Here is a 7,584-nt window from a genome sequence, read left to right on the forward strand (position 1 = left end):
GAGCATGGGACTGGGCATCCCGATTACCGGCCATTTTCTCGTGAATGATGAGCTGACTCAACTCATCGTGAGAATAACCCACCTAGCATGGAAGATATAGACTGCCCTAGTTGACACATGAGCTATTCGAGCATACAAAACAGAATTGCATTTGAAGGTTTAGAGTTTGGCACATACAAATTTACTTGGAACGGCAGGTAAATACCACATATAGGAAGGTATGGTGGACTCATATGGAATAACTTTGGGGTTTATGGAAGTGGATGCACAAGCTGTATTCCCGCTTCGTACAAGTAAAGGCTAGAAAGAGACTGGGAAGCGACCAACTAGAGAGCGACAACAGTCATGAACATGCATTAAGATTAATTAACAATGAGTGCAAGCATGAGTAGGATATAAATCACCGTGAACATAAATATCGTGGAGGCTATGTTGATTTTGTTTCAACTACATGCGTGAACATGTGCCAAGTCAAGCCACTCGAATCGTCCAAAGGAGGATACAGCCCTATCATACCACATCACAACCATTTTAATAGCGTGTTGGCACGCAAGGTAAACCATTATAAACTCCTAGTTAATTAAGCATGGCAAGGGCAACTATAATATCTAATTGTCATTGCAAACATGTTTCATTCATAAAAGGCTGAATCAGGAACGATGAACTAATCATATTTACAAAAACAATATAGGCCGAGTTCATACCAACTTCTCTCATCTCATTCAGTCCATCATATATCATGATTATTGCCTTTCACTCGCATGACCGAATGGTGTGGATAATAATAATAGTGCACGTGCATTGGACTAAGCTAGAATCTGCAAGCATTTTATACAAGGGAGAAGACAAGATAATATGGACTCTTTACTAAATCAACAATAATGCATATGAGAGCCACTCAACATTTTCATCATGGTATTCTCCTCTCGACCCCTAAAGAATAAGAAAAGAAATAAAACTATTTAAACGGGAAAGCTCCCAACAGGCAAAAGAAGAACAAGAAATCTTTTTGGGTTTTCTTTTAATTACTACTACAGGCATGGAAAGTAAACTAGCTAAAAGCTACAACTAATTTTTTGGGTTTTTCTTAAGGTTTTTCAAACACACAAGAAGAATGGATAGTACAATGAAAAAGTATGAGCACTGACAACTAAAATGAGTGTGTGAACATCAATGTAATGTCGGTGAGAAACACGTACTCCCCCAAGCTTAGGCTTTTGGCCTAAGTTGGTCTATACCCACGGATCGTAGCTACTCTCTCCGGTGTACTGAGGAGAATTGTAACATCCCAAATTTTCAATTTGGAATGTTATACATTAGATCATCACTGCATATCATATTTTTATTTGCTTTTGTCTTGATCCAGAAATTCTACGCAACTCAAGGACCCGCAGAGAGAGTTGGGGATTTCGTTATTTTCATATTTGGGCTTCTCAAATTTTGAAAATAGGATCATCTGATTTTATTTATTTTATCTTAAATTATTTCTATTATACAAATATGAGAGAGGGAATAAAATGACTTTCCCAAAATAAAGAAATATTGAAGATTTAATAAAAAATCAAATAAGATTTTATTTTGGAGTTTTTGGCTAGTTTATTTGAATTTAGGCAAAATTGCACATTTTTCAAAACTGCATTTTAGGGCCAAGAAAATGTTCATCTTGTTCTAAATATTTTTGTAGGCGGTGAAAATTTATTTTGGCATTTTCAGAATTTTATTTTATTTCCTAGAATTTTTCTTAGTTTCAGGGGAATTGTTTTAAAAAAAGTACCGCGCGCCCGACTGGGCCGAAGGCCCAGCCGAGCCAGGCCAGGCCTGCGCCCGCCACCGCCTTCCCCGCGGGAGACCGCACGCCGCCCAACGCCACAGCCGAGTCCGGCCGGGGCATGCGTCCCGAGGCCGACCCCGACCCGGCACCCCCTTCCCCAAGCCGCGCCCCCCTCTCATAAATACCCGCCACCGCCACCTCACCCCGCCACCTCGCCTCACCCCGCCTCCCGCAGCCGCCGCTCGCCGCCGCTTGCCGCGCCCACCGCCGCCGACGCCCGCGCCGCCCGCCGCCGATGCCGCCCGGAGCCCCGAGCCGCCGGAGTCCGACGAGGTAGCCGCACCGTTCCCCGCCGGTTTTCCGAAGAAAACCGATCCGTTTTTTTTAAAACCCTAGGTTTTTATTTTATTTTATTAGACCGATTTTATCGATTCTTTTATCTAGCAAGCGTTCGCTCGTTCGTTCGTTTTAACGGACGAGTTCACCGTTTAGTTTCAGATAACGAACGTTCGTTTGTTAATCTGTTCATCAGTTTTCTCTTTTTCTCGGATTTTCCGCGATTATTTCTCATCGAGATTTCTGATCTGATTTTCGGTTTAGTTTAACTTTTCGCTCGTTTATCGGAATCAGGAGATTCAAGCGCCTAGAATTTCGTCTCGAAACCCTCTTTCCATTTAACCAACTCAAACAAGTTTTTTCTTATGTAAAATTTGACTTAGGTCAAGATTAGTAATCGAAGCTTGTTTTCTTTCACCGTTTGACTTTCGTTGTTTCGTTCGATTTGTTTCTTTTGCAAACCAGAGTTCTTAAGTTGAACCTTCTGGTTAGATCTCTTATTTGAGTTTTACCTGTGCATTAGATGAGTGCCTATAGTATGCTTGTTTGTTTGTTTGTTTGTGATAGAGTACCCGGAGTGCGCCGCTTGCTACTTCGAATCTCTAGGTTTCGCGGATCATCGGCAAGGCAAGTAACACTTTGATCATACCTTTTACAACCCAGTTATATTGCATTAGGTCAACCCTCAAGCCATTGCATGAATAGGATGTGATTAATGTGTGGGTTTTGGGAAGTAGATGAGGTAGTACCTATTACCTGTTTTATTATCAAACCCTGGGAGTTACTTCTACGTTTGCTTATGCCATGCTATGCTTGTAGACGTGGATTGGGTTTGAGTGTATCCATGATAGATGTGAGAATGTTAATTAATGGTTCAACTTAAGGTGGCAACTTTAATACACATCTGGGTGGATTGAGGCACCTGGGTATTCCAGCGATTGCCTGTTTTTCTTTATGGACCGCCACCCAGGCTCCAAGGGATCATGAGATTATTCATACTAGAAACTTCCATGTATAGCCACAAGCTACTATGGGCTCTAGCATAGTTGATTAAGTCGCGAACTTTTACAGTGGTAGACTAGCAGATGTAGGGGAAAGTAGGTGTAACGGTCTACCCGATCATAAGGTGCTAGCGCTTCTGAAAGACTATGTCTCGGTCATTCGTTTCTGAAACACCATGTAGTGCGAGAATCCCAACGGAGGAGATGGCCTTAAGCCATATTATTTTTGTAATAAGTTCTCTTTTGAGACATTCGATGTAATAAGTGTGTGATTGCTACTCTGTTATAAATCCTTCAAGTACTGTGTGTGTCAGCATTACTGATCCAGGGATGATACTGATGCATAGAGATCGGACCGTTTGAGGTCTGGTCGCCACAAGATGGTATCAGAGCATACACTGACTGTAGGACACGACCACTAAGATAAAGACCTAGATCACTATTCTCTTCTCATTTCTGACTTCTCATCTTTCCTACTCTTTTAGGATGGCGGATGCAAGGAACAAGTTCACGCAACTGGATGAAGATACACCCTTTGGACGCCACCTGAAGGAAGTCACTAAGTACCTGAACATCGGAGTACCAAGCTTCACCGGGATCTACAACGCCACTTTACCCGAAGAGGAGCGCTGGATGATTCAAGTTCAAGTTCCAGGAAGGACGTTCGCACCAGTCACCGAGCCCATAGAGTTTTCCTTTGATGCACCAACCAGGAGTCTAGGAAAGAGCATGGAAGCCCACATCACCATGGGACGTATTGGAGAAGTTTACCGCAATGATCTCAAGGATACTATCTACCAGATTTGTGGGCGCCAACATGAGCAATGGGAGATGATCAGCACCATGAAGGATAGATCAATCAAAGCTTTTATCCAGGAGTCAAACCAGCACATTCGACGTCAGGAGAACCAGATGATGCGCAGGCATGATAGATCTGAAGAAGGCGATGACAAGAATCACGGAGCTGGAGGAAGAACTCAAGGGTACACTTGAAGATTATGAGGAGGAAATTGTCGTACTAGTGGAGAGGAATGACGACCTGATTAAGAAGATTGGAATATTCATGGGAGACCCCACACCAGTAGAAGAAGACGAAGAACCCAAGGAGATTAGCCCGGAAGACTACATCATCATCGACGACACCGACTCTGACCTGAGCGATGATGACTATGAAGACGAAGCTGGAGCAGATATCATGGAGTCTGCAACCGAGGAATATTTCTAGTAGACCACCACATCAGTAGTAGTATTCCACCATGTAAATAGAGTAGTCCGAGCACTTTTGTGATAGTTAGACCGATTGTATGACTTGATTGATTGATTGAGTGAAATGTTTGTGTTTGTCTCATGTGCATATGGGTTGTGTTTTCTCATTAGACCTCATTCTATTCTAATCTCTCCCCTCTAAACCCATCAGATGCCTCCGAGACGTGACAATGGATTTGCATTTCCATCGGAGCTCACTCAGTTGATCCAGCAGCAGAATGCGTTGATGCAGTTGCAAGTCCAAAATCAGAATCAGGGGAACAACAACCACAACCCACCACCACCACCTGTTGATCACTTAACCCGTTTCCTTAGACTGAATCCGCCGGTGTTCTCCAGTAGCACCGAGCCTATAGTAGGAGATGATTGGCTCCGCAAGATTGGAAGGGAGTTAACCACTACAGGATGTACCGACGCTGAGAAGGTGCGTTTTGCCGCATATCAGTTGGATGGACTAGCAGCATCATGGTGGGAGAATTACACTGTCACCTACCCTATAGCCACGGTGACATGGGACTAATTTCAGCAGGCTTTCCGTACAGCCCATGTTTCAGCAGGAGCTATGTCCATGAAGAAGCGTGAGTTTCGCAACTTGCGCCAAGGAGGACGGACAGTTGGCCAATATGTGGGTGACTTTAGTAAGTTAGCATGTTATGCCCCGCATGACGTTGCTACAGATGCAGCTAAGCAGGAGAAGTTTCTGGAAGGACTGAATGATGAGTTGAGCATGCAGTTGATGGTAGCAACTTTTAACAACTACTAGGAGTTGGTAGATCATGCTCTTATGATAGAAGGGAAGCAGCAGCAGATTGAGAATCGCAAGAGGAAGTATGGACAAGGGAAATACAATTCAGGAGCTCAGCAGAAGCCATGTTTTACCCCGAAATCAGGAGGTCATTTTCAGCATACCCATGGAGGAGGGAGTTCGCATAATCATAATGGCCCCAAGAATGGTAATGGAATGGGGGAGCAACGGTTAGAATCGTACCAACCCATCAACCCTAGCCAAGAGAGACCTAAGCCAAGTCACTTGTTATAAGTGTCAAAAGACCGGACATTATGCCAATGAATGTCCTGAAGCCCAGAATGGAAATGGCAATGGAAGCTCTGGCAAGAAGCCGAACCCTTTCAACAGGGGATAGGTGAACCACGTTAACGTGGAGGAGGTTGAAGCCCAGCCAGATGCAGTAATAGGTAAGTATTTGGTTAAGTCAGTTACTGCAATCGTTCTTTTTGATACTAGTGCATCACATTCATACATATCAAGGGGATTCGTGGATAAGTATAAACTGCCCACCAAGGTTCTTTGAACACCTATGTTAGTAAGCTCACCAGGAGCGGAGTATATGGCCAGTAAAGGATGTTTTCAAGTGCCATTGAGTATAGGTAGGCATGTGTTTCCCTCAGATTTAATCATTTTGGAATCACAAGGTTTGGATGTAATTCTGGGTATGGATTGGCTATCGATTATGGAGGAAACATTGATTGCGCCAGTAAGTCGATTTTGCTTACCACCCCAGAGGGAAGAAGGATAAAGTATGTATCACGGCATGTGCCGAATAGGACTCAAGTAAATTCCTTATCAGGAGTTGTACAGGAGGAGGTACCGGTGGTAAAGGATTTTCCGGATGTATTTCCAGAAGAGTTGCCAGGCATGCCACCGGATAGAGATATTGAGTTTTTGATTGAGCTTTTGCCAGGCACATGACCAATATCTAAAAGATCGTATAGAATGCCTGCAAAGGATTTGGAGGAGATTAAGAAGCAGATTAAGGAGTTACTGGATAAGGGATATATTCGCCCAAGTTCGTCACCTTGGGGATCACCAGTACTTCTAGTGGAAAAGAAGGATGGATCGTTAAGGATGGTTGTTGATTATAGAGGATTGAATGAGGTGACGATCAAGAATAATTACCCACTGCCGAAGATAAATGGTTTGTTTGACCAATTGCAAGGAGCTAAGGTATTTTCCAAGATCGATTTGCGATCAGGATACCACCAGTTGAAGATTCAAGAGCAGGACATACCTAAGACAGCTTTTACCACAAGGTATGGGCTGTATGAGTATACCGTTATGTCATTTGGCCTGACTAACGCACCTGCTTACTTTATGAACATGATGAACAAAGTGTTTAGGGAGTTTTTGGATAAGTTCGTCGTAGTGTTCATTAATGATATACTGGTTTACTCAAAGAATTAAGAAGAACATAAAGAACATTTGCGTTTGGTACTTGGTAAGCTTAGAGAACATCAGTTATATGCCAAGTTCAGCAAATGTGAGTTTTGGTTCAAGGAAGTGGGATTCCTCGGACATGTTATATCCGGAGAAGGAATAGCCGTAGATCCCACCAAGGATGTCACTGTGACAAATTGGGAAGCCCCAACAACAGTTGGAGAGATCCGGAATTTTCTTGGACTCGCAAGATACTACCGGAGGTTCATTCAAAATTTCTCGAAAATTGCAAAACCTATGACGGAGTTGTTGAAGAAGGATACAAAGTTCAAATGGACCGAAGAATGTGAGGCCAGTTTCTAGGAGTTAAAGAAATGTTTGGTTACATCGCCAGTGTTGATTCTGCCAGATCAACGCAAGGATTATGAAGTATATTGCGACACTTCACGTCGAGGACTTGGAGCAGTGCTTATGCAGGAGGGAAGAGTTGTTTCATATGCCTCACGATAGCTTAAGCCCCATGAATTGAATTATGCTACATACGACTTGGAGTTAGCAGACGTAGTGCACGCATTAAAGACGTGGAGACATTTTCTCATCGGAAACCATTGTGAGGTGTACACGGATCACAAAATTTTGAAATACATCTTCACGCAAAAGGAGTTGAATCTCAGGCAAAGGAGATGGTTGGAGCTCATCAAGGATTATGATATGAGATTACATTATCATCCCGGAAAGGCTAACTTAGTAGCTGACGCATTGAGCCGCAAGAGCCATGTCAACACACTAATGACCGGAGAGTTACCAAAGGAGTTAGCCGAGGATCTTCGTGAGCTATGTTTGGAGATAGTTTCGAGAGGCTATGTAGCAGCATTGGAGATTCAGTCTACTCTGATGGATAAGATCATAGAAGCTCAGAAGACCGACAAGGAGATTGCCACCATAAAGGAGAAGATGAGCAAGGGAAAAGTTAAAGGATTTCGTGAGGATGAACAAGATACCTTATGGTTTGAGGACCACGTTTATGTGCCTAATGA

Source organism: Triticum dicoccoides, chromosome 4A, assembly GCF_002162155.2.
Source record: "Triticum dicoccoides isolate Atlit2015 ecotype Zavitan chromosome 4A, WEW_v2.0, whole genome shotgun sequence".
Classification (NCBI taxonomy): Eukaryota; Viridiplantae; Streptophyta; class Magnoliopsida; order Poales; family Poaceae; genus Triticum; species Triticum dicoccoides.